This window comes from Vulpes lagopus, chromosome 2, assembly GCF_018345385.1.
Source record: "Vulpes lagopus strain Blue_001 chromosome 2, ASM1834538v1, whole genome shotgun sequence".
Taxonomy (NCBI): Eukaryota; Metazoa; Chordata; class Mammalia; order Carnivora; family Canidae; genus Vulpes; species Vulpes lagopus.
In genome coordinates this window covers 115,218,814-115,246,547 of record NC_054825.1, presented here as the reverse complement: position 1 = coordinate 115,246,547, position 27,734 = coordinate 115,218,814, and the positions used below count along the sequence as shown (strand labels likewise).

At 39.5% G+C, this 27,734-nt stretch overlaps 1 pseudogene; it reads left to right on the top strand.

Annotated features, from left to right (window-relative positions):
• On the top strand, window positions 1–27,415 carry LOC121478009 (annotated as a pseudogene).
• The last annotated feature ends 319 nt before the right edge of the window (window positions 27,416–27,734 follow it).

Here is a 27,734-nt window from a genome sequence, read left to right as displayed (position 1 = left end):
ATGTCCATGTTCAGAGAAATAGTACCCAATCAGAGAGTGGTAGAGGAGACAGATCCTAGAGTTTAGAACTGCAAAGACCACTGGGATTTTCTGGAGAGGGTTTTAGAAAGGAGGGACCTAGGAGAAGGAGCCTAAAAACGTCGTGTGAAAATTGCACTCAGAGCCAACTCTTGAAAAATACGTGTGCACAGCACAGTTCTGGGAGGCCCAGCAAAGAAAGCTGTAGAGCAGGACAGAGATTTTAGATGGAGCACTGTTGGGAGGGCAGAGGTTGGGATTTATGCCCAGTGATTACAGAGAGTATTTGGTGAACTCCCAAGGCTTCGGGTGAAGACTCAAAGGCCATACCCTAAGTATAAGGACCATGTCATAGCAGTAAGAGCTAAGTAACAATGATAGATCTTCCCTAAGGGAGCCAAAAATCAAACCTCAACATGAAAAAGGCGATGTTTGCCTTCCTGATTAAAATTTAATGTTCTGTTGAGAAAAATACCATCATCCAAGATCTGTATTGCCTATACTCACAACATTCAACAAGTAACCAAAAATTACTACATATACAGAGAAGCAGGAAAAAAAGTTACTAATAATCCATAGCAGGGGTTAGAAATGTTCTCTGTTAAAAGAGCAAGCAATAAATATTGTAGGCTTTGTAGGCCATATGGTCTCTGTTGCAACTACTCTGCTGTTGCAGTGTGAACGCAGCCACTGACAATAGGTAAATGAATGAATATGGCTGTGTTTCTATAAAACTTTAGACCTAAGCACTGAAATTTAAGTTTCATATAATTTTCACATGCCAAGAAATATTCCTTTTTTCATCCAATTAAAAATGTAAGACCTATTCTAGGCTTGGGGCTGTATAAAAAAGAGACAAATATTAGTCATAAACATAGGTGCAAAAATCCTCAACAGAATATTAGAAAAGCAACTCCAACAACATACAAAAAAAAAAAAAAAAGATTATATGCCATGACCAAGTAGGATTTATCCTAGGAACACAAGGCTGGCTTCACATCTGAAAATCAATTAATGTCATAGACCATATTAATCAAATAAAGAACACATTTTCATGAGCATTTGACAAAATCCAATACCCATGCACAATAAAAATCTTTTAAAAATGAGTTATAGAAGGGAATTTCCTGATTCTGAAAGAACACCTAAAAATAACTACAGTAAAAACCGTATTTAATATTTAAAGACCAAATGCCCCCAAGTTCAGGAATAAGCCAAGAATATCTGTTCTCACCATTTTTACTCAATGTTGTATTAGAGGATCTAGCCAATTCAATCAGCAAGAAAAGGTATTTAAAGGCATCCAGATAGGAAAGAAAAAAGTAAATCTATCTCTATTCACAGATGGCATGATCTTATATGTAGAATATCTTAAGGAATCTATTAAAAATCACTATTACAACTAACACACAAATGACACACAAATATAGCAAGGTTGCAGAATATCAGATCGCTATACACAAATTAATTGTATTTCTATACACTAGTCATGAACAGTCTGAAAATGAAATTAAATAATTCCATTAAAATAAATCAAAAAATAAATAAAATACTTAGGGAATAGATCCAACAAAAGTAGTACAAGATGTATACCTGAAAAATGGTAAAAGATTATTGAAATAAATTGAAGAAGATCTAAGGAACTGGAAAGCCATCCCATGTTCATGAATCAGGAGACATAATATGGTTAAGACAGCAGTACTCCTCAAATGTATCTACAGATTTAATATAATCCCTATAAAAATCAATCCAGGCTTTTTTTTTTTTACAAGAACTGACAAGCTGATCTACAAATTTATTATGGAAATGCAAAATATCTTACTTTCATAGTCTAAACAATTTTGAAGAATGAACTTGGAGGATTTTCACTTCCCACTTTCAAATTTACTATCAAACTACAGTTATCAAGACAGTATGATACTGGCTTAAGGAAAGACACAGAAATCAATGAAACAGAACTGAGAGTCCAGAAATAAGTCCTTATATTTATGATCAATTGGGTGATTTTCCCAGAAAACTCACTGGGGAGAATCTTTCCTGTAAATGGTGCTGGGACAATTGGATATCCATATGCAAAAGATGAACGTAGACTTTTGCCTCACACCATACACAAAAATTAACTCAAGGTGGATGACATTTTTTTAAAAGATTTTATTTATTTATTATTTATTTGAGAGACGGAGAACTTGAGCTGGGAGAGGGGCAGAGGGAAAAAGAATCCTCAGCAGACTCCTCATGAGTGCAGAGCTAGATGCAGAGCTCCATCTCATGATCCTGAAATCATGATCTAAGTCAAAATCAAGAGACAGGTGCCCAATTGACTGTGCCATCCAGACACACCTGGATGACATATTTAAATGGGCAATCTAAGGGCACCCGGGTGGCTCAGTCAGTTAAGTGCCTGCCTTCAGATTGGGTCATGATCCTAGGGTCCTGGGATAAAGCCCCACGTCGGGCTTCCTGCCCCTCACATCCTGCTCCTCAGGGAGCTTGCTTTTCCTTCTCCCTCTGACGCTCTCCCTGCTTGTGGTTTCTCTCCCTCTCTCTCAAATAAATAAATAAAATATTAATTAATTAAATGCGTAATCAAAAACAATACAACTTTTATATGAACACATAGGATAAAATCTTTGAGACTTTGAATTAAGCAGTTTTTTGATATGACACTAAAAACATGGTCCATAAACAAAAAAGTTGAAGTAAACTTCATCAAAATTCAAAACTGCTTTAAAATATATCATTAAGACATGAAAATATGGAGGTGCCTGAGTGGCTCAATTGATTAAGTGTCAGACTCTTGATTTCAGTTCAGGTCATGATCTCAGGATCACAAGACTAAGTCCCACAACAGGCTCTGTGCTTGACACAGAGTCTGCCTGAGATTCTTTCTCCCTCTCTCTTCCTCCCCTTCTGCTGCTCCTCCCATTCCCATTCCCTCTCTCTAAAATAAATAAATAAATAAATAAATAAATAAATAAATAAATAAATAAATAAAATCTTTAAAAAAAAGAAATGGAAATACAAGCAACAGATCAGGAGGAAAATATTTGTAAAACACACATCTGATGAAGGATATACAGATAAACAGTTGCAGAGTATATAAAGGATTGTTACAACTCAATAGGAAGCAAGCAAACCATTCAAAAATAAGCAAAAGATTTGAATAAACATTTCACCAAAGAAGATGTATGAATAGCTAATAAGCATGTAAACATCATTAGTCAGTAGGAAACTGTAAATTAAAACCACAATGAGATATCATTTCACACCCACTAGGATGGCTATAATAAAAAAGACAATTACTAATGTTGGCAAGATGTGAAGAACAGAAACACTGATACATTGTTGTTAGGAATTTAAATGGTGAACCACTTTGGAAAACAGTTGGAAATTTCTTAAAAAGTTAAACATAAAGTTACCACTTGACCTAGATATTCCACTTCCCGGTATCTACCTGAGAGAAATGCATATGTTATATACCCACACAGAGACTTGCATATAAATGTTTCTAGAATCATTATTCATAATAGCTCCAAATTGGAAAAAACCTAAAAGTCAATCAACTGATCAATGGATAGACAAAAATGTGCTATAAGAAAAATATTACTCACCAGTAAAAAGGAATCAACGACTGATACACACATGCTGAGATGGATGAACCTCAAATATTCTGCTAAGTGAAGGAAGGCAGACACAAGGAGCACAGAACATTTGATTCTACTTATATCAAATGTTCAGAACAGGCAAATCTATGGAGATAGATTAATGTAAAGTAGTGGTTGCCTGGGACAAGTTTGGGAGGATTAATAGCAAATAGTAGGCTGCTCTCCCAAGATGGTGGCTGCTCTGGGTGGAGTACTGAAGCACTGGGAGCCACGCATCCTGAGGGAGGTGACAGGAGCCTCAGCTGCTTGGTGAATGGTAGCCTTCCACTACTAGTCTGAAATGCTGGCTTTAAAAGGTTTCTCGGGATCCCTGGGTGGCGCAACGGTTTAGCGCCTGCTTTTGGCCCAGGGCGTGATCCTGGAGATCCAGGATCGAATCCCACGTCGGGCTCCTGGTGCATGGAGCCTGCTTCTCCCTCTGCCTATGTCTCTGCCTCTCTCTCTCTCTCTCTCTCTCTCTCTCTCTGTGACTATCATAAATAAATAAAAATTAAAAAAAAAAACACGTTTTTCTTCCAGTGGAAAGCCCAACCATGCAGACATCTTCTTGCTCATAAATTTACAGTATGTTTTATTTTTTTAATAAATTAATTTTTTATTGGTGTTCAATTTACCAACATACAGAATAACACCCAGTGCTCATCCCCTCAAGTGCCCGCCTCAGTGCCCGTCACCCATTCATTCCCACCCCCCGCCCTCCTCCCCTTCCACCACCCCTTGTTTGTTTCCCGGAGTTAGAGGAGTCTCTCATGGTCTGTCACCCTCACTGATACTTCCCACTCATTTTCTCTCCTTTCCCCTTTATTCCCTTTCACTATTATTTATATTCCCCAAATGAATGAGAACATACACTGTTTGTCCTTCTCCGATTGACTTACTTCACTCAGCATAATACCCTCCAGTTCCATCCACGTTGAAGCAAATGGTGGCTATTTGTCGTTTCTAATGGCTGAGGAATATTCCATTGTATACATAGACCACATCTTCTTTATCCATTCATCTTTCGATGGACACCGAGGCTCCTTCCACAGTTTGGCTATTGTGGACATTGCTGCTAGAAACATCGGGGTGCAGGTGTCCCAGCGTTTCATTGCATCTGAATCATTGGGGTAAACCCCAACAGTGCAATTGCTGGGTCATAGGGCAGCTCTATTTTTAACTCTTGGAGGAACCTCCACACAGTTTTCCAGAGTGGCTGCACCAGTTCACATTCCCACCAACAGTGTAAGAGGGTTCCCTTTTCTCCACATCCTCTCCAACATTTGTGCTTTCCTGCCTTGTTAACTTTCCCCATTCTCACTGGTGTGAGGTGGGATCTCATCGTGGTTTTGATTTGTATTTCCCTGATGGCAAGTGATGCGGAGCATTTTCTCATGTGCGTGTTGGCCATGTCTGTCTTCCTCTGTGAGATTTCTGTTCATGTCTTTTGCCCATTTCATGATTGGATTGTTTGTTTCTTTGGTGGTGAGTTTAATAAGTTCTTTTTAGATCTTGGAAACTAGCCCTTTATCTGATAGGTCATTTGCAAATATCTTCTCCCATTCTGTAGGTTGTCTTTTAGTTTTGTTGACTGTATCCTTTGCTGTGCAAAAGCTTTTTATCTTGATGAAGTCCCAATAGTTCATTTTTGCTTTTGTTTCTTTTGCCTTCATGGATGTATTTTGCAAGAACTTACTGTGGCCAAGTTCAAAAAAGGTGTTGCCTGTGTTCTCCTCTAGGATTTTAATGGAATCTTGTCTCACATTTAGATCTTTCATCCATTTTGAGTTTATCTTTGTGTATGTTGCAAGAGAGTGGTCTAGTTTCATTCTTCTGCATATGCATGTCCAATTTTCCCAGCACCATTTATTGAAGAGACTGTCTTTCTTCCAGTGGATAGTCTTTCCTCCTTTATCGAATATTAGTTGACCATAAAGTTGAGGGTCCACTTCTGGGTTCTCTACTCTGTTCCATTGGTCTATGTGTCTGTTTTTGTGCCAGTACCACACTGTCTTGATGACCACAGCTTTGTAGTACAACCTGAAATCTGGCATTGTGATGCCCCCAGATATGGTTTTCTTTTTTAAAATTCCCCTGGCTATTCGGGGTCTTTTCTGATTCCACACAACTCTTAAAATAATTTGTTCTAACTCTCTGAAGAAAGTCCATGGTATTTTGATAGGGATTGCATTAAACGTGTAAATTGCCCTGGGTAACATTGACATTTTCACAATATTAATTCTGCCAATCCATGAGCACGGAATATTTTTCCATCTCTTTGTGTCTTCCTCAATTTCTTTCAGAAGTGTTCTATAGTTTTTAGGGTATAGATCCTTTACCTCTTTGGTTAGGTTTATTCATAGGTATCTTATGCTTTTGGGTGCAATTATAAATGGGATTGACTCCTTAATTTCTTTTTCTTCAGTCTCATTGTTAGTGTATAGAAATGCCATTGATTTCTAGGCATTGGTTTTGTATCCTGCCACGCTACCAAATTGCTGTATGAGTTCTAGCAATCTTGGGGTGGAGGCTTTTGGGTTTTCTATGTAGAGTATCATGTCATTGGTGAAGAGGGAGAGTTTGACTTCTTCTTTGCCAATTTGAATATCTTTAATGTCTTTTTGTTGTCTGATTGCTGAGGCTAGGACTTCCAGAACTATGTTGAATAGCAGTGGTGAGAGTGGACATCCCTGTCTTGTTCCTAATTGTAGGGGAAAGGCTCCCAGTGCTTCCCCATTGAGAATTATATTTGCTGTGGGCTTTTAAGATGTCGAGGAATGTTCCCTCTATCCCTACACTCTGAAGAGTTTTGATCAGGAATGGATGCTGTATTTTGTCAAATGCTTTCTCTGCATCTAATGAGAGGATCATATGGTTCTTGGTTTTTCTCTTGCTGATATGATGAATCACATTGATTGTTTTACGAGTGTTGAACCAGCCTTGTGTCCCAGGGATAAATCCTACTTGGTCATGGTGAATAATTTCCTTAATGTACTGTTGGATCCTATTGGCTAGTATCTTGTTGAAAATTTTTGCATCCATGTTCATCAGGGATATTGGTCTGTAATTCTCCTTTTTGGTGGGGTCTTTGTCTGGTTTTGGAATTAAGGTGATGCTGGCCTCATAGAACGAATTTGGAAGTACTCCATCTCTTTCTATCTTTCCAAACAGCTTTAGTAGAATAGGTATGGTTTCTTCTTTAAACGTTTGATAGAATTCCCCTGGGAAGCCATCTGGCCCCAGACTCTTGTGTCTTGGGAGGTTTTTGATGACTGCTTCAATTTCCTCCCTGGTTATTGGCCTGTTCAGGTTTTCTATTTCTTCCTGTTCCAGTTTGGTAGTTTGTGGCTTTCCAGGAATGCGTCCATTTCTTCTAGATTGCCTAATTTATTGGTGTATAGCTGTTCATAGTATGTTTTTAAAATCGTTTGTATTTCCTTGGTGTTGGTAGTGATCTCTCCTTTCTCATTCATGATTTTATTAATTTGAGTCTTCTCTCTCTTCTTTTTAATAAGGTTGGCTAATGGTTTATCTATCTTATTAATTCTTTCAAAGAACCAACTCCTGGTTCTGTTAATCTGTTCCACAGTTCTTCTGGTCTCGATTTTGTTGAGTTCTGCTCGAATTTTAATTAACTCTCTTCTTCTGCTGGGTGTAGGATCTATCTGCTGTTTTTTCTCTAGCTCCTTTATGTGTAAGGTTAGCTTTTGTATTTGAGTTCTTTCCAGTTTTTGACTTGTATTGGGAAAAGGAGAAAAAGAGAGGAGAGAAAGAAGGAAAGAAAAGAGATGTATTGCGATGTATTTCCCCCTTAGGACTGCTTTTGCTGCATCCCAAAGATTTTGAATGGTTGTATCTTCATTCTCATTAGTTTCCATGAATCTTTTTTTTTTTAAGATTTTTATTTATTTATGATAGTCACACACACAGAGAGAGGGAGAGAGAGAGAGAGAGGCAGAGACACAGGCAGAGGGAGAAGCAGGCTCCATACACCGGGAGCCTGACGTGGGATTCGATCCCCGGTCTCCAGGATCGTGCCCTGGGCCAAAGGCAGGCGCCAAACCGCTGCGCCACCCAGGGATCCCTCCATGAATCTTTTTAATCCTTCCTTAATTTCCTGGTTGACCCTTTCATCTTTTAGCAGGATGGTCCTTAACCTCCACGTGTTTGAGGTCCTTCCAAACTTCTTGTTGTGATTTAGTTCTAATTTCAAGGCATGGTCTGAAATGCAGGGGTCTTGAGAATATTCAGGGGATGATCCCAATCTTTTGGTATCAGTTCAGACCCGATTTGTGACCCAGTATGTGGTCTATTCTGGAGAAAGTTCCATGTGCACTTGAGAAGAATGTGTATTCAGTTGAGTTTGGATGTAAAGTTCTGTAGATATCTGTGAAATCCATCTGGTCCACTGTATCATTTAAAGCTCTCGTTTCTTTGGAGATGTTGTGCTTAGAAGACCTATTGAGGGTAGAAAGAGCTAGATTGAAGTCACCAAGTATAAGTGTATTATTATCTAAGTATTTCTTCAGTTTGGTCATTAATTGGTTTAAATATTTGGCAGCTCCCACATTCGGGGCATATATATTGAGGATTGTTAAGTCCTCTTGTTGGATAGATCCTTTAAGTATGAGATAGTGTCCCTCTTCATCTCTCACTACAGTCTTCGGGGTAAATTTTAGTTTATCTGATATAAGGATGGCTACCCCTGCTTTCTTTTGAGGACCATTTGAATGGTAAATGGTTCTCCAACCTTTTATTTTCAGGTTGTAGGTGTCCTTCTGTCTAAAATGAGTCTCTTGTAGACAGCAAATAGATGGGTCCTGCTTTTTTATCCAGTCTGAAACCCTGCACCTTTTGATGGGGTCATTAAGCCCGTTCAGGTTCAGAGTTACTATTGACAGATATGAGTTTAGTGTCATCATGATATCTATTCAGTCCTTGTTTTTGTGGATAGTTCCACTGAACTTCTTCTTAAAGGGGAATTTTAAGAGTCCCCCTTAAAATTTCTTGCAGAGCTGGTTTGGAGGTCACATATTCTTTCAGTTCCTGTCTGTCTTGGAAGCTCTTTATCTCTCCTTCCATTTTGAATGAGAGCCTTGCTGGATAAAGTATTCTTGGTTGCATATTCTTCTCATTTAGGACCCTGAATATATCCTGCCAGCCCTTTCTGGCCTGCCAGGTCTCTGTGGAGAGGTCTGCTGTTACCCTGATACTCCTCCCCATAAAAGTCAGGGATTTCTTGTCTCTTGCAGCTTTAAGGATCTTCTCTTTATCTTTGGAATTTGCAAGCTTAGCTATTAAATGTCAAGGTGTTGAACGGTTTTTATTGATTTTAGGGGGGGATCTCTCTATTTCCTGGATCTGAATGCCTGTTTCCCTTCCCAGATTAGGAAAGTTTTCAGCTATGATTTGTTCAAATACATATTCTGGCCCTCTGGCCCTTTCGGTGCCGTCGGGAACCCCAATTAAACATAGTTTTTTCTTCCTCAGGCTGTCGTTTATTTCCCTTAATCTGTTTTCATGGTCTTTTAATTGTCTGTCTCTTTTTTCCTCAGTTTCCCTCTTTGCCATCAACTTGTCTTCTGTCACTCACTCGTTCTTCCACCTCATTAACCCTCATCATTAGGACTTCTAGTTTGGATTGCATCTCATTCAATTGATTTTTAATTTCTGCCTGATTCGATCTAAATTCTGCAGTCATGAAGTCTCCTGAGCCCTTTATGCTTTTTTCTAGAGCCACCAGTAGCTGTATAATAGTGCTTCTGAATTGGCTTTCTGACATTGAATTGTAATCCAGATTTTGTAACTCTGTGGGAGAGAGGACTGTTTCTGATTCTTTCTTTTGAGGTGAGGTTTTCCTTCTAGTCATTTTGCTCAGTGCAGAGTGGCCAAAAACAAGTTGTATTGGGAAAAGGAGAAAAAGAGAGGAGAGAAAGAAGGAAAGAAAAGAGAAAAAGAAAAAAGAAAAAAGGAAGAAAAAAAGGAAAAAAGAGAAGAAAAAGAAAGAAAGGGGGAAAAAAGGTGGGGGAAGCAAACAGAAATCAAAAAGCAAAAAGAAAAAAAAAAACCCAAAAACAAAAACAAAAAAACACGGGGGAGTATCTTCCGATTCTGTATACTTTAAGTCCCTTGACTTCCCCTGGAACTTGTCCGTCTAGTTGGTCTTCTGGGGGAGGGGCCTGTTGTGCTGATTTTCAGGTGTTAGCACTTGGGGGAGCTGCTCTGCCCCCTGCCTGGTGCAGGGCTCAGTGGGGGTTGTTTACCCCGTGAGGCCCCAGGAGGAAGCCACAGTGGCGGGGGCAGCTCTGGGACCCTGGACTCAGCTCCTGCCGTAACTACGGAGCTCTCGGTCTGCAGGGCTTGGACGCTCCGGGGTGGGGCCGCTGATCTGCTCAGCTCGGGGCAAGAGCGTCCTCGCTGTCCTGGGCCCTCCTGGCCTCTGCCTGTCCCGGGGGAGGCCGGATCCTGGGCTGTGTCCCGGTGCCCTGTGCTCCGGGGCCTGCGCTGTTGGATTCGCGCTCCCGGCCGCAGCCCCCTCCGCGGAGCCGCCGCCCGAGCCCCTCCGAGCTGCTCCGGGTCCCGCCGTGCGGGCTGCAGCCCTTAGGGAGCTCGGTGCATCTCCCGGGGCGCAGGTGTCTGTTAGTGTCCCAGGGAGCCGGAGGGCATCCCCGCCCTCCTGGGTCCTGCTCTAACTCCCTTCGAGCCCCTTTCCGCGGGGAAGGTTGGTGCAGCTCCTGCTCCTCCGGGACGGGGCTCTCCTGTCCTGGGGACACTCACCCCGGCCTCAGCCCGGCTCCTCGCGGGGCCCCTCCCCCTTGGAGGCCTTTTGTTTCTTTATTTCTTTTTCCCCGTCTTCCTGCCTTGATAGAAGCGCGAACTCTTCTCACTGTAGCGTTCCAGCTGTTCTCTCTTTAAATCTCAGGCCGAATTCGTAGATTTTCAGGATGATTTGAAGGTTATCTAGGTAATTTGGTGGGGACAGGTGATTTGGGGACCCTACTCTTCCGCCATCTTGCCCCTCCTCCCCCTACAGTATGTTTTAGAAGTGGAGATAATTAATAATGGAACAAGAAACCTAACTGCACTCAATGTGAGTAAGCTTGCCAGCAAGCACAGACAGGAAAAGAAAAGAAGCTGAGCTAGGCCCAGTGCTGGTGTCTCCCTAAAGAGCCTGCAGCTCTTCCAGACCATACACAAGAACTTTAGAGACTGTAAATGACAAGAAAAAATCATAGTCATGGAAGATGTTGTTTATACACCCCTCACATCAGGTGGAAAACTATAAAAGCAAGCAAAGGGAGGAGTGCACTGAACCATGTACATAAAATAGTTTAAAAATACTTTAGAGATGTGTAAAGCCAAAAGATACTGCAGCGTTCATAAGCCCTGCAACCACTAAAGGAGGTTGCCCTTGTCATCCAGTATCCACACACATGGAAGACTCTTCTAGTGCCCAGCCAACAAGGTATGGTGGTGGCTTCAGCGGAGACAGGCCAGGGGAGAGAAGGAATCCTATATTTCCTGCTGGCTCTTGTTAACAAAGAATCAACATTTCCAAATCTCAGACTTGAACAAACAAAGCACCCAACAAAAAAGAGCAAGAGAAGAATTTAAAAGTTGGGGGTGGGGGGGAAACGGCAAATAATAAATAAACAATACATAATAAAATAAAACTTACTTATGATGATTATTGAACAATTAGATAAATTTACTAAAAATCATTGATTTGTAAGCATGATATGGGTGAATTTTATGATATGCAAAATATGCCTTAATAAAGTTGAAAAACATCACCTATATCCTCAAAAAGTAAGAGAAGATTTTGAAAACTTCAAGTAGAAACAGAATGACACACATACAAAAAACAAAATCAACTTTTAGAAATTAAAATATTTGAAGGAGGAATGAAAAACCCAATAGATGGTATGCAAGATAAATCTAATGAATTCACTTTGAAATTTTAAAAAAAAGTGGAAAAAGATAAAAATGGTAAGAAAATCAGAAAGTCAGTTAAGGGTGTCAGCATTTGAAAAATAGGTGTTCCTTGTAAGAGAACAGAGAAATTGGGAGGAAATTTCAGTGAAATAATGCAATAATTTCTTAAAACTGCAAAAACATGAGTTAATAGTCTAAAAAGGCCAAACACAATAAAGTATACCAAGTACATTATCATGAAAATCAAATAATTTGGGGATAAAGAATTTTAGCTTCTGGAGGAGAAATAAAATCCAGAGTGGTTTGGGTCTCCTTCGTAGTAACAATGGAAATTAGAAGACAGTTCAACTGTCTTCAGAATTCTGGAGGAAAATTATTTTCATTCTTGGATTTTATATCCAGCCAAATTATCAATCTTCTTGAGTATAGGTAAAAATCCATTCAGACATAGAAGGACTCACAGTATTTACCTCCCATGCACCTTTTATCAGGAAGGTACTTGTTGATGAATTCCACCAAATACATGTATTCCAGCATGTGTTCCATGTTGAGGTATTCCATGAAGAAGGAGAAATAGGAATAAAGAGATCCAACACAGGAGAGAAGCAAAGGGATTACCTGTGATGATGATGGGAGATCTCAAAACTATAGGTGTGCACAAGTCATCGAGGACAAATAGTCCACATTGGAAAATGCCAAGAGACTCTGGGAGAGTGTCTTTTCAAGATGAAATTGATAAAACAAACAAAGAAACCAACAAGCAAAACTTAATGCATCAAAAAAAATAAAACCTAATGCATCTTAACCTCTTGAGTGTAAATTTAGACAACTGGTAGAGAAGTTGTAACTGAATTTAACGAGTAAAAAGGAATTTTAAGAAAATGGCAATTATTAACTTCAGCAATAACCAATAGTTGTTGAGGCAGGAGATGAAAAGTAATTATAGCTTTCTAACTGATCTGAACAGTATTTCTGAGCCATAACCATATAGACACTGAATTTTTATCTAGATGTATTTATAACTACATTTGATTGATGAGAGAATGAAATGATATACATATATTTGGGGACAGGAAAAAAGAAAGCTAAAACTGCTGTTTCCATGGTGAGAAATCAATATAAGAATCAACTAAAAAAATGGAAAATGAGGGGGATCCCGGGGTGGCTCCTCGGTTTAGTGCCTGCCTTTGGCCCAGGGTGTGATCCTGGGGACCGGAGATCAGGTCCCACACCGGGCTCCCAGCATGAAGCCTGCTTCTCTCTCTCTGCCTGTGTCTCTGCCCACCCCCTCTCTCTCTGTCTTTCGTAAATGAATAAATTTTAAAAAATCTTAAAAAAAAAAAAAGAATGGAAAGTGACTGCCTATGGTGAAGGGGAAAATTGTGGAGAGGGAGGAGGAGCACTACTGTTTTACTCAACAAAACCTTATAGATCTGACTCTTTAAACCATGTGCAGGTATAAATTTGATCAAAAATTATTTTGTTTCAAAAAGAAAGGAAAATATAGAAGTGTAACCCTGACACACTATTTTCTCAACTGAGTTCTTGGTGTTGTCAAGACATCTTCCTGAGCAGATTGCAGCTAAGGCGGAAGACTAGAGGCCACCAACAGCTGCAACAGTTTCTTACTTAAACTAACAAATAACTGGTAAACCTACAGGCAGATTCATTAATTTGATAACTGTGCTTCCATTCTCTCGAGATATCTATCATTTCCTCATTGATAAACCTTCAGTTTCCCAACAGATGAATTCAGCCACAATTCAACAAACATTTTCTTGTCTTACATTGACATAAAGAAGTAGAAAATTAATAAGCAGTGAGACATCATTTTCTAGTCAACATACTTTGGCATCAAAGTGGGGAGGGAAGGAAGATAGTAAATATGCTTTTTTTCTCACTTTTCAAATCAAAAGTTGAACTTATTTGAGTTTTTCATCCAACTGGATGCACTACATTTTCCTTTTCCCTGCAGTAGTTGTACTTGTCAATTAGTTGTTTAAAGTCAATGGGAGTAAGTTATCTCACATTGGCTATCTTTCAACATCGAATTGTCAAATATTGAAAAGGCAAATAGTCTACCTCCAGCCCAGTAACAACTTTTCTTCTATTTCTAAACTCTATTTTAAAGCATTTCTACTTATACTTCCTGAAAAATATATGAAAATAGGGTTGTGATATTTTTGTTTACCTGGAAACCCAAGTGAGCTCCTAATTTTGTACCTAATGCCAGTTTCTTATTTTGTGACTCAGACTTGAACATGCCATATTGTTTGCTTATTAATAAGTTTCATAAAGGCCAAAAACCTTACAGAAGGCCAATTTTTTCCATGGTAAATTCAGTTAGAGCTGAACTTTGCAAGGTCATAAGACCCTGTGAGCATTAGCTATTTATGTATTGATTCAGTCATAAAATAATGTCCCTGCCACCCTGCACTGAGGTTTATACAATCCAGAAACAATAAATAGCATCAAAGTTCTATTTAGAACCAGTATAAAGGCCAAATATTTCTGATGGGATCTCAATATGAATATTACTTAGCCTTATAAGCCAGCCAGCACACTTGTGTCAGTACTAAGTCTTGGGAACAACTAATCCTACTGCATTTGTCCGGATATATCCAACTGCTAGTAGCTGAAAACTCTAACTCAAATTGGCTCACACAATAGGAAATTTATTGCTTTGTATAAAAAAAGTCCAGGGATTGGGTAGGAGTCAGAATTAGTGGGCAGCCCGGGTGGCTCAGCAGGTTTACCACTGCCTTCAGCCCAGGGCGTGATCCTGGAGACCCGGGATCAAGTCCCATGTTGGGCTCCCTGCATGGAGCCTGCTTCTCCCTCTGCCTGTGTCTCTGCCTCTCTCTGTCTCTCATGAATAAATAAATAAAATCTTTTTAAAAAAAGAAGAGTTAATAGTGTCTCAAAGATATGATCATAAACCTAGCTTCTTTCCATCTTTCTCTATGGAGCCTCAATGAATTGGTTCTGCCCTCAGCTCGGTTCCCCTCAGGGCTGCCAGCATATTGCATTTCTGGGTGTCATATCCAAATACACCATCATCCAGGAGAAGAAAGGAGCCATGTCTTCCTTTCCAGAAACCCATGAGCAGACTTCTCTCTTACCCATTGGCCATGATTGGGTCAAATACCAGTCCTGGACTATTGAGGTAAGGGAGTGACATTACCATGATTGGCTAAAACTAAACATCTGAGATTAAAGTTTCAAGGAGTCACACAAAGACCACTAACTATCTCCCAGACTCTTTCTTCTGTTATTCTACTCTTTGACCTCCCAACCAAATTTCCCGGTGTGTTCTCTGAGGGGAAAACAAACAAACAACAACAACAACAACAAAAACCAATTGCATCATGCTTCTCCATTTCTTGGAAACTTTCCTTATCACTATTCTTTCTCCTGTACATAAAACTTCTTCCTTGTCTTATAGATTTTCAAACATACTTGAGTTTCTCCTATCATAAAAACACAGGCCTTCTCTAGCTCTGGAGCCGCCCCCCTCATTTCTTATCATCCCCTTAAAGCCAAATGTTGAACTTGCTAATTCATTATTCCAGTTTTCTCACTTCTCCTCGATCAATCTGGCTTTTGTGCAGTGACTTTACACAAAACTCACTGAGATTATCAATGATCTCTGTGTTATAATGGGGCATTTATTCCTCCTTTGAGCCTTTGCCAATATTAACTAATCCTTTCTTTGGAAAACATATTTTCCCAGTGAATCTCATCATGACCCACATGTTCCTGGTTGTGCTCTAACCTTGTGATTCCTTCCTGGCCTTCTCTCTAAGCTCCTTCTCCTATATTTCTATACCCAGCCATCAAGTGTCAGAATATCTCAAGTCTCAGTCTCTAGAGCCCTTCCTTGTCACTCTATATGTCCAAGATAAGCTCACCATGCCCATGATTTTACTTATCATCTGTATGCCATCATGTCTCACATCTGATTATTTGTTACCTTCAAAACTCCAAGCTTCCTAAATCATCAACCATCACCCAGGTACAATGATATCTGTATAACCTTTAATCTGAGATCATCTTCCACCTTTCCCACACCCTTCACTTTTTCTCTACGTCTTCTAGAACTTGTGATATGTTAGCAGAAAACTATTCTTTTCATCCTCAGCATCTTCATGTTTTTGGCCTAATTGAAATTTGAATATCCCCTGATGACATCTCTTTCCTTGCAGCTCTTTCAAGTGAATGCTGCTTTTTCCCTTACATCCTGCTCACCTTTGGTCCCAGAAGTAGGGTAGGCACCACCTGCTTCCTGTTGCTGCTTTCACAACATTTCTCCTCCCACTTCTAAAAAAATGACATCTTTTCTTTAAAGGACATCACACTTGACGACCTGCTACCCCTTCTTATTGCTGTCATCTACAGATCTGCTGCCAATCCCCCTCATTAACTGATCGTTTTAGTGTCTGACTCACTGTTTCTCCTTCTTTCTATTCCCATGACTACTTTCATTTAAATATTCAAATAAACGAGCCACCAAATGCCTCAAGAGCTCTGTTCCTTAGTTTCAAGGATCTTTTTAAGATTTTATTTATTTATTTATGAGAGACACAGAGATTGAGGTGGACACACAGAGGGAGAAGCAGGCTCCCTGCGGGGAGCCCAATGCAGGACTCAATCCCAGGACCTGGGATCATGACCTGAGCCAAAGGCAGACGCTCAATGACTGAGCCACCCAGGCGTCCCCCAAGGATCTTTTCTTTAACTCTTCACTCCCATGATCCTTATCATCACAAAAAGCTGAGTGCCTTCTGAAATATGTATATCAAAGTATATATCATCACCATCACCTGTACCATCTCCACCACCTCTTCTTTCATTACCTGCTTACTTCCCAGAGAAAATAGAAGCCATTGAGAACACCTTCAGTTTCCCACAACCGATGGTACAAATTTACCTCTTTTGTTCCTCCTCACCTTTGGTAAAGGAGGTATTCCCCACCCTTCCTAAGGCTATGCTCTTCACCTATGTGCTGGATCCCGTGGCCTCTTGCTTTTCGAAGGAACCTTATCAAGGAAGTACTGCTGCCTCTCCTGTATTTCATCCTCTCCCTTCTTCTGTCTCCTTATTGTAAGCATTCAGACATGTTCAAACCTTTCTCTTCTGAAAAGAGAAAAAATAATAATGCTACCTCTGAGTTTATGTCAGAGGAAATGAATACCTTCTAGTTAAAGGCATTTTCTCTCCTTTTCAGTGAAGCTTCTGACAATGTTGTCTACACTTGCTGTCTCTTTCTCCTAACCTCCACCCACTCATCAATTTTATGCAGCGAGGTTTCTGCCCACACTGCTCCCACTCACCACTTCACAGAAATTGCTTTTTCCAAAGTTACTGAGGACCTCCTAGTTGCTAAATCCTACAGACACTTCTCTCGGTCTTTATTTATTGACTCATATTTTTAATGTATACAACATATAACCCAGATGACTGTCCTGAAACTTTCTTCAGTTTCAGTACTCTTGGATATTTTACTCTGACTGTTCCTTCTCTATTTCTTTTGCAAGAACCTTTTTCTCCATGTGTCCCTTAGTTGTGATCCTCTTTTGCTCCACAAGTTCTCTGTAGGCAATCTCATCTATTTCTATGGCTTAAGTTGTTATTTATAAGCTCATGATTTTGAAATTTCTATGTAGGGCATAGTCTTTTTCCAGAGCTTCTGACTAGTATAGATTACTCCCTACTGAACATCTCCACTTATGTATCCCACGAACATCTCAAACCCCAGATGCTAAAACTGAACTCAGTACTCTTCTCCTGAAATGACTTCTTCACTAATCCAATGAATGGCTGCGATATTATGATTTATAAATAGAGTATGGAAGCCCTTGAAGGAGGAGCTCTCATGAACATTTGATTCGTTACAGTCTGCATAACCAGCAGGGAGGAGGAAAATAATTTTTATCTTGACACAGGAGGACACTTTTCACACAGAAATTCATCTTCTCCTGAAAGAAAGAAGGAAGATCCCACCCTGTCCCAGCAACAATACACTAATCAGCATCGCCTACAGCCAGTAAGAAACTGCCACAATCCGAGACTCTTATTCAGTGATCTTTTGTTCAAAACAATCCTTTGAGTTTCCTCCTAAAACTGACTCTCTCTTCAGTCTTCCCTATGGTTTTTCCATAGCTTGCATGTCCTGAATTGCAATTCTCTGCTATTCCCAAATAAACCCATTTTTTGCTAGTAAAATATTGTATTTTTAAGGTTGACATAAGACATATATTTCTCATATATTTCATCTTTGTCCATGGTTCCTGACTCCCAGCTCCTAAACCCCTTGGAATTTCCTAAGTAATGAGACCACTAAAGACATCTTTTGGTGTATATCTGAGGTGACTTTTGAACCATACCTAAAGATGGAGACTGGTTCCCAGAAGAAACAACCTTGTAATTAGAGAGTTAGAACCTTCAGCCCCACCCTCCTAACCTATGGGGAGAAGATGAGCTGGAGATTGAGTTCAATCATTAATGATCACTAATGATTAATCATGATTATGTAATGAATCCCCCATTAAAACCCAAAAGGACTGGTTTCGAAAAGCTTCTGGGTGAGTGAATAAGTAAGTGGAGGTGCTAGAGAGTAGCGTAGCTAGAGGGCATGGAAGTTCTGTGCCTTTTCCCCATCCTTGCCCTATGCATCCCTTCCATCTGGCTGTTTCTAAGTTATATCCTTTCATCACAAACCAGTAATCTAGTAAGTAAAATGTTTCTCTGAGTTCTGAGAGCTTCTCTAGCAAATTAAACAAACATAAGGAGAAGGCGGTTGTGGGAACCTCTGATTTACAGCCAGTCAGAAGTATAAAGAACAATATGGACTTGTGACTGGCATCTAAAGTCTAAAGAGAGGGTCGTGGTAACCTCCAATCTGAGTCTGTCCATCAGAAGCACAGTAACAGCCTGGGATTTATGACTGGCTGTTGAAGTTGTGTGGGTGTTAGGGGTGCTGGGAGGGTTCTTGTAGGACTGAACTCTTAACCCTTAACCTCTGTCAGAATTTAGTTGAATTCTCAGACATCTTACTGTTGTCTGAAATTGCTCCATGGTGATTGGGGAAGCGCCCCTCTGCACATATGTTAGAAGTGGGCCCAGGAATCATTTTAATGGCAACATTTCTCTCCCACCTTCAACATCTCATTCAAGCACCAGAATGTCTCCTGAATCCATTCACTCCACTCCCACTGCCTCCTTCCTACTACAGCCTGCTGCCTTCAAAGGGATGAGGCCCCTGAATGGAACCCAACACACATTCTCCTTCACTTCCAGGCTTCTTACATAGTACTCTCTTCATGGAAACTTGCTCATACCCCCCTCTCCCTAGATGTTACTTATCTTTTAAATGATGAGATAAGCATGGCATGTTCTACTATATGTTGGCAAATTGAATTTAAATAGAATTTTTTAAATAAATAAACAAACCTTGGTAAATTGTCATATTTCTTCCCATTTATTGCAACATTTTGAAATTCCCTAAATAGCTTCTGTCCATTAGACTATCATTTCAATCATTCTTTTAAATTATTCCTTGCTCTCCTTTGTTCTCCAATTACAGTATCCGACAAAATTCCTGGCCTAATCAGCTCAATCCTTCAAATTCTCTGCTCCTTCCCTCCGGTCACCATAAGCCTGAAAAAGATGCACAGAACTTTGCCTCTCTTCAAACCCCCTGTCACCTTCCCTTTTCTCATTCCCCAATGAGACAATGAACATTATCTAGTGAAAATTTCCTCAACTTTCTTTCTGCCCTACAAATATCTTTCTTTAAAAACATTTTTTCCTCCTTTTCTGCCTAGTACATGTGTCTCCCTCATTCTCACCTAAGGCTGATTTCTCTCCCCATGCTTGGATTCCATCCCCACTGAGTTATCTTTCTGCATACAAACATGTTTGAAGAACCTTCATCTTTAAAAGCAAAACAAAACTAAGATGTCTCTCGTCCCAAGTCGTCTTCTAAACACTCAATATAGAAGAGCTTTGAATTCTTGTCTATAATTCCATTCTGCTCTATATTCACTCTTTAATTTGCTCAAACATGGTTTCTGTCCCACCCTGCCACTGAAACAACATTTACTAAGGTCAACAAAAACTTCCATATCTCCTGCATTTTCCAGAGCCCGTGGACTTCACTCTGTTCTTATTTTACCTGCACACTCTGTGGCATTTGACACTGTTGACCTTCTACTCTTCCTGCTTCTAGAAGAATGCTTCTTTTGTTGTTGCCCACCTCTGGTTCTCCATTTATGCTATAGGCTTCTTTCTCCACCAATTGTCTGTTCTTTTTTTTTCTTTTCCTTTTTCTTTCTTTCTTTCTTTCTTTCTTTCTTTCTTTCTTTCTTTCTTCTTTCTCTTCCTTCCTTCCTTTCTTTTTTTATTTTACTTTTTTTAAATTATTTTAACTGGTGAAATTTGAGAAACAAACCATTTCTCTAAATATCTTCTATAAAAACAAAACTTATTCACTCTTTCTTCTTGTGGTAAAATACACAGCATAAAATCAAACAAGCCACGTGTACACTTCCATGGCATTAAGTATATTCACAGTGTTATGCAACCATCACCACTATCCATCTCTAGAACTTTTTCATCCTCTCAAACAGAAAGTCTCCTCCAATTAAACAGAAATTTCCCCATTCCTTTCACCCCTCCCTCTAGCACTTGGAAACCATCATTCTACTTTCTGTTTTTATAAATTCAACTACTCCAGGTACTTCTTATAAGTAAAATTATAACAATATTTGTCCTTTTGTGACTGGTTTCTGGACTATTTTTTTTTTTAACACATTTGGACTCATAGCAGGAAAATGTCAGGCTTTTGCCTAAATTTGTTATTTCATCTAGTTTTCTGAAGTTACAGACTCAATTTTTTTTATTATTCCTTTCTCTTTTATTATTTTTTATTTTGTTTGTTAAATTTTGAGATATAATAAACATAAAACATTATGTTAATTTAGGTGCACTACATAATGATTCAGTATTTGTATATATTATAAAATGGTCACCACAATAAGCCTAATGAACACCAATTACCACATATAACATCCATTACCAATTTCCTCTTAACTGTTGGTTTTGTCCAGAGCCTCAACCTTGGCTCTTTGCTTTTCTTATTCAGAACATGATCCCTGGATAATCTTAGCCACATATTTGGCTTTGGCTATCTCTTGGTACTTCCAATTGTTCTCTGACCTCTCTTTCTTCCTCAGAACTTTCAGATAATCTTGAATCCCGACACTTGATGTCTCAGAGGTGCATTATAAACACTGTGTTTCAAACCCCACTGACCCACCTCCTCCTCTGGCTATGACACCTGGCTCCATGAATAACATTATATCAGACGCAGGTGCTCAAGCAAAGCCTGGGAGGTAGCATCAACACTGCAACTCCCACTCACCCTAAAGGCACAAAGTCTTACAGTGTCATCTCCTAAAATCCCCTCCTGCCCTTCCCCATTCACTCGTATCACTAAGCCTTGCCCACAGTTTTTTTCATCTTAGTACAGTCACTACAGTGACTGGGATCAAATCAGTGGATGGGATAAAACACCCACTTTTAATTGGGTGTTTTATCCCAGTCTGGCCCTACTTCAGTACACCCTTCATCGAGCTGCCAGAGTGCCCTATCCAAAATACAAATCTAACTCGTCACTTCCCTGCTATGAACCCATCAAGGGCTCCACCAGCAATCAAGACAAAATTCAAATTCATTAGCTTAGTGGAAGGTCCATTCATATTCTGACCATATGTCAACCCCCTTTGGCCTCATTTCCTTTTTTTCCCCAGTGAGAGCACCCTTTGCACAGCCACAAAGAATGCCCTGTTTCCCTACTGTCAGGGATTGTTTCATGCCTAGAGGCCTTCCCACATACCACTCGATCTGACTGTTCTTCCCTTCTTTCCTGGACCAGCTGACCTATTTACTGTTTAAAAACTACCTCAGGAGTCACCTCCTCCAAGAAGCTTTCCTGACCCCATCATCCAGTTAGATGTCCTCATACAATCACAGCACTCTTTGTGTGCACCAAACACAGCATCATCTTCCTATATGGTTCTCCGGAGACTAAAAGCTTCATGTCTTATTCAGCTTCTATGCCACTACTTGGTACAGAGTCCAGCAAATAATAGTATTTGTCAAATGATTAACTGACAATGAAGAAATAGACTTAGGAATCTGTCCCACACATTGTCAAAAATCAGATTCTGTTAACAAAATATATAGATGGAATAAGCTCTTAGCTACTAGACTTTATTTAAAGTTGGAGGAAAGCTCATATGAAAGGAAATATTTTCTAAACAAATATATTGCATATTTAAACCAAAAAACACTTTAAGAAAAGTCCAAGAGCTTTCTAGAAAGTAGTGTAGTAAACTTTTTATTCAAACAGAAATGGTTTCTATAAATACTGGCTCTCTTGAATACTTTTACTGTCCTAGACATAAGTAAATGACTCATTCACATAAGGACGTTTGCAGAAAATGTACTGTATTCAGATATTCTCTGTATATATCTTATCTGACCTCAATAGCAAAGAGCTATGTAATGTTATATTTGCAATACAGCTTGCTAAACAAAGTGAAAAGAAGCATTAAGCAATGATGACAGAAATCATCATAGACAAGGTGCATAATTGAAATTGAAACCAAAAAGATGTTTTTTTTTTCCTCGAAATAAAGCAGAGCATGTTAGCCTGCATTATTTGAATAAATTAAATTCTCAGTCTAAAATCTCTTTGGTAGCAGCAGTGTGAGTTATTTTTACAAAGTCATTTGTTTTAGTTTTGCAAAGCTTTGCCATTTTCCTCCCAGATTTAAATCCTTATGTGTTTCCTTTCGGCTAATACTACATGTAACCTGCCATTCTGAGCATCGACTAGCCTAGTGTAGCCAACGGCTGCCTGCAAATGTATTGACTATAAGCAGAAAGGGGCAAGGGTGCTTAAAATTGGCTTCACATAACTCAGTTTGATTTAAAAACACAGTTTGTCCCCTAATAAATATTTTACAAACACTGGCTATGTGCCAGGCACTGTGATTGCACTAAGGTTTAAAGATGATTATGACAATGTCTCTCCTTTCAAGGAATTCTCAATCCCAGGGAGTAAAACAGATCCACACATAAGCCAACTCAACCATCAAAAGTAAGTGCTATGCTGGAAGAATGAATAACATGTCATGAGGTTAAGAAGGTAGGTGAGTTTTACTTTATGGAGGAGTCAAGGAAGAAGAGGGTGGCATGGACGGTTTCTACAAAGATTTGATCTGGCCTCGATGGCTGTGCAGAATTTCACCTAGTGGAGAATGAGAGGTCCAGGACAGAAGGGCAGCCTTGGAAGGGTAACCAAATCAACAAAGGCCTGATGGAGAAATGCTCAGCGTGTTCACAGGTGATTGCGCACTGGGCGGGAGCTCAGAGAACGTGCAGGGAACGGCAGGGAATGGAGTCAATACAGAAAGTTAATTTAACAACTGCATTTCCCAGAGTTCACATTTTTTAAATAAATTAATGAGTTTTGCCATATCTGCATACCATCTGTACTACTATTTACTTAATATTGTTGTAAATGACTCTCTTTGTAAAATATAAACGTCTACTTTAGCTTCATGTTAAGCAATAATATCCATGAAATTACACATTTGAGGTACTAATCACATTTCCCCAATAGTCGTTAGAATAAAAATAAGTAATAAAGTCATATAAATGCGTAGTATCGTATCACCTAAAATTGTCTTTCATGCCACTGGGGGCACATGCTCTACACTTTGGGAAATACCTCTCTGCATTAATAAGTAATATGAAAAGGAACGGCTTTGGCAAACTATTAGTTTTATTTTCCAAATATTGGGAGAAATGAGGAAAACAATGCTTCCATGAAAAGATTGTCGAATAAAGCAATTTTGAAATTCCTGCTGGAAGCAAGCAGGTAATTGTTTTAAAATGCTGAGAAACAAGTGATAAGAGAGAAAGTTAGTTGAGTGAGGTGAGAACAGGAAGGAATCACATGATCATATACAGGAAAAAGCTCTGTGGAGGCAAGAATTCGGTAGGAAGAGCAGACTGAGGGCAACCTGAAACTGATTCATTTCTTTTTTTTTCCCAGACACTAAGCTGTGTCATCCAACATGGCAAGTACTAGTTACATGTGGTCATTTAAATTTAACTGTACATTAATTAAAATTAAATAAAATAAAATTTTCAATTCCTTAGTCATGCTAGCCACATTTCAAATGCTCAGTAGCCACGTGTGGCTTGGGGCTTACAGTAGTCGAACAGATAGAGGACATATCCATCGTTACAGAAAATTTCATTGGACTGTGCTGCACTAGACAAATACCCATCTACTGGCTGGGTCTTACTCTATCAAACTACAGTGCCTCAAGGGAAGATTGTTAAGCTGAAAACACAGAATGGGAAACATTTCCCTCCTAAGGACAGTTAGAGGACAAGGCCTCCAGTAATAGAGGAAACATGGCTTTCCCTAATCAGGAATAGGCTACTGTTCTGATAGGACCTTTGGATGCCTAACTTAAGCATGATTAATAACGTAAAATGCTAAGCATTCAAAGAAATTCCAAATTCCTTTATGCTATCACTCAAATTCTCTGCTGTAGCTCTTCAGAATAAAAATTACAAAAAGGAAAAAGAAAACTTAACAATCCCCATAAGTGAAAGTTCCAGCTACTGAAGTCTATGCTTCTAGAACCCCAAGTCTCCACTGAGTGCCAGCTATGTCTCTGGGCCAGGCTATCTCCCTAGCAGATATATTTGCTTACCCTTCATCACACTTTAAAAATCTCTCCCAAATATATCATCTTCTGATTTTTCCTTTTTAGCTCCCAGCATGTAATTTTACGTAGGTGCTATTGTTCTAGTTACTATGACCATGTAATCACTTCTTCTGAGCCTGCACTTTCCTGTTGGTACAAATGGCATAAATATCTGCAGCAAAGAGTAAATTAAATGATGAAAACACTAATTTGAAAAGATATAGGCATCCCTATGTTTACTGCTGCACTATTTAAAATAGCCAAGGTGCGGAAACAACCCAAATGTCCGCTGGTAGATGAATGGATAGAGAAGATGTGGTGTATACACCCTATGAAATATTACTCAGCCATCAAAAAAGAATGAGATCTTGCCGTTTGTGACAACTTGGATGGAATTAGAGGGGTTTTTGCTAAGTGAAATAAGTCAGATAGAGAAGGAGAATTACCATATGATTTCACTTATGTGTGGAGTCTAAAAAATAAAACAAATGAACAAAAAAAACAGAAACAGAGTCATAAATACTGAGAATAAACTGGTGGTTTGTAGAAGGAAGGAGGGTAGGGGATGGGCAAAATAGGTGAAGAGGATTAAAAGGAACAAACTTCCAGTTATAAAATAAATAAGCCATGGAGGTGAAAAGTACGGCCTAGGGAACACGATCAACAGTATTGCCATAATATTCTATAGTGACAGATGGTTGCTACGCTTATTGTAATCATCACTTTGTAAGGCATTTGGATATTGAATCACCGTGCTATAACCTGAAACTAATATAATGTTGTGTGTCAACTGTACTTCAATAATACGTTTTTAAATAAATAAATGAGTAAATTAGATGAGACAGCACATAGTAAGTGCTTACTACAAACAGAAAATGCCAATAAATACATGTAATATGTATTGTAATGCTTCCATTCACATAATGGTTTTCTAAAGACTGGTAGACCTGAGATTCAATATCCCCATCTGTGAGCCTACCACTTGACACCTAACAACCACAGCCTTGATGGTAATCAATCAACCAATAGCCACTAAGTATCCCCTCTGTGCAAGACACAGAGTGTATAAGTGGTCTCCGGGATGCTTACAAATTATAGGCATGACTCCCACATTCAAAGCATTTAATTTTAATGAATTAGAAGAACTTCAAGAGCATTCATTACTGAGGAAAATGAAAGTTGTGCCTGCCTTCGATAAGGCTTCAGATAAACTTTGAAAGTCATGTCAGGGTTACCAGAATCATCGGAAACAATGGTCCAACAGTGAATAGAGGGCCTCAAAGTAGGAGGCATATTTTGACAACTTAACTGCTGAGCCTTTTCATACCTTTTTGATGGCTAGAAGGGTTTATAATAAAGATCAAGGGACCAGAGTCTCAACACTGGCAATGGTGAAAGCTCAGAGCTTGAAATTATACCTCCCAGTTGGAGAATCACATTAGTGAAACATGAAGTGTGTGAATGCAAGTCCTAGTTTGATCATCCATGAGTGTATGTGTCATATTTGGACAAACTACAAAATACTTAAAATATCATTTGTACATAAATAAACACGAGGCCTCTAGGTTAAGCTCTAACATGATTTCTCCAAACTTCTACTAAAATGTTTGTGACAAATCCAAAAAAAAGGATGTATACATTTCCAAGGCTGCCACTTAAAAATGATACTCAGTTGATCTGTAGAGTTTGAGAGGAATTTCCTCTAACAGCTAAGACAAAGCAGACAGAGCAGCTGTGTGATACCCACATGAAAATGAGGAGCAAGACCACTTTACCACTCCTCACTGTTTAATCACTGGGTCAGAAAAATTGCAATCCAAAAAGTGGGCAACTTGCCATATGAGTGATGCTTTTTGAGAAGTCAGAGTCCCTTCCCCTACCCCCATCTCCCTCTCCCTCAGAATCTCTTTCTCTTGTCACAGAGATGGCTACCTGCAGAAAGCAACTGGGCACAAAGAGAGAAGGGGTGATATATGTGAAGGCTTGGTCCTCAGAAAGGTTCAGGTGAGGGGGTCAGGAAGAGCTAATGACAGCATTCATGGGGATGGAAATTCTGGTGCATGTGATTTACTCAGAGTGCTAGAAAGCCAGAAAGCAAGGCTAGGAGACCTCATTTCAGTTCAACAGAGCTGCACCAGAAGAAACTCTGCTAAACATTTGAAATGGGGTCATGAATCGGGTATTATCCAACTGTATTTCTGAGAAGGGCTTTTATCTAATGCTCAAGGGCAGAGTTGAACAGAGGGTAACTGATAAACTCTATCCGTTGGCAAATACTGGGTTTGGATTAAATTTTGCCTCTCAGAAGATAAATAAAAAAAAAAAAGCAATTCAATTCAATATCCATCAGGATTATTAACTTCAATCAATGGAAACCAAATCTAACTACCCTAGCAAAAAGAAAAAGGAGGAGGAAAAGAAATACAAAAGGAGGAGAGAGGGGCTTTTTCATTTATTCATCCATTTATTCATTCATTCAACAAGTCTTGATTGAATCCCTACTAGTGCCAGAGGCTGTAATATACCATTACCATGTGTGTATGTGTGTGTGTATGCGTGCATGCGTGTGTGTGTGTGTGCGTGTGTTTGTGTTTCTAGATAGACTTACCCAAGAGCTCAGGAAATGTGCTGCTGAGAAAGCTGATAGATAATTCGATGGGTATGGCACAAAGTTTCTGGAAGATAGATTCACATGGCAGAGATGAAAAGAAGAGAATGTTCTACTGAAGCATCTCAGACTTGCATCTCAGATTTAAGAATGGTTAACAAGATCACAAACATCAGTGCTTTGATCTCCCTTGAGAGATCACCCTTGAACTCTGGAAAAAAGCATTCTTAATATAAAGTTCTAAATATTTTCCAGGTTACAAGGTCATTCCCTTTGCTTATGCCAAAATCTCAGTTGAATCAAATACAAAACCCAGAGGAACTGGGAAGAGTACAGGCACAGTGGAGCTGGTCCCGATGTTGGTTGCCCTGGACGGGGAGCAACAGGTTCTGAAAGGAATGTCAGAAAGTGACTAGAAACGGGGAGCAACAGGTTCTGAAAGGAATGTCAGAAAGTGACTAGAAACAGGGTGACTAGTGGCCCATCATGGAATGGGGAGCAACAAGGGTGCGTATGACACAGAGGAGGAACTGTCAGATGGAGAGTTTAGGAAGAACTTAAGACAACATTCTTCCCTTCTCTCTCTCTCTCTCTCTCTCTCTCTCAGATTTTATTTATTTGAGACAGTGAGAGCACAGAAGGAGAGGGAGAAGCAGACTCCTAACTGAGCAGAGAGCCTGACGCGGAACTCGATCTCAGGACCCCGAGATCATGACCTGAGCCGAAGGCAGATCC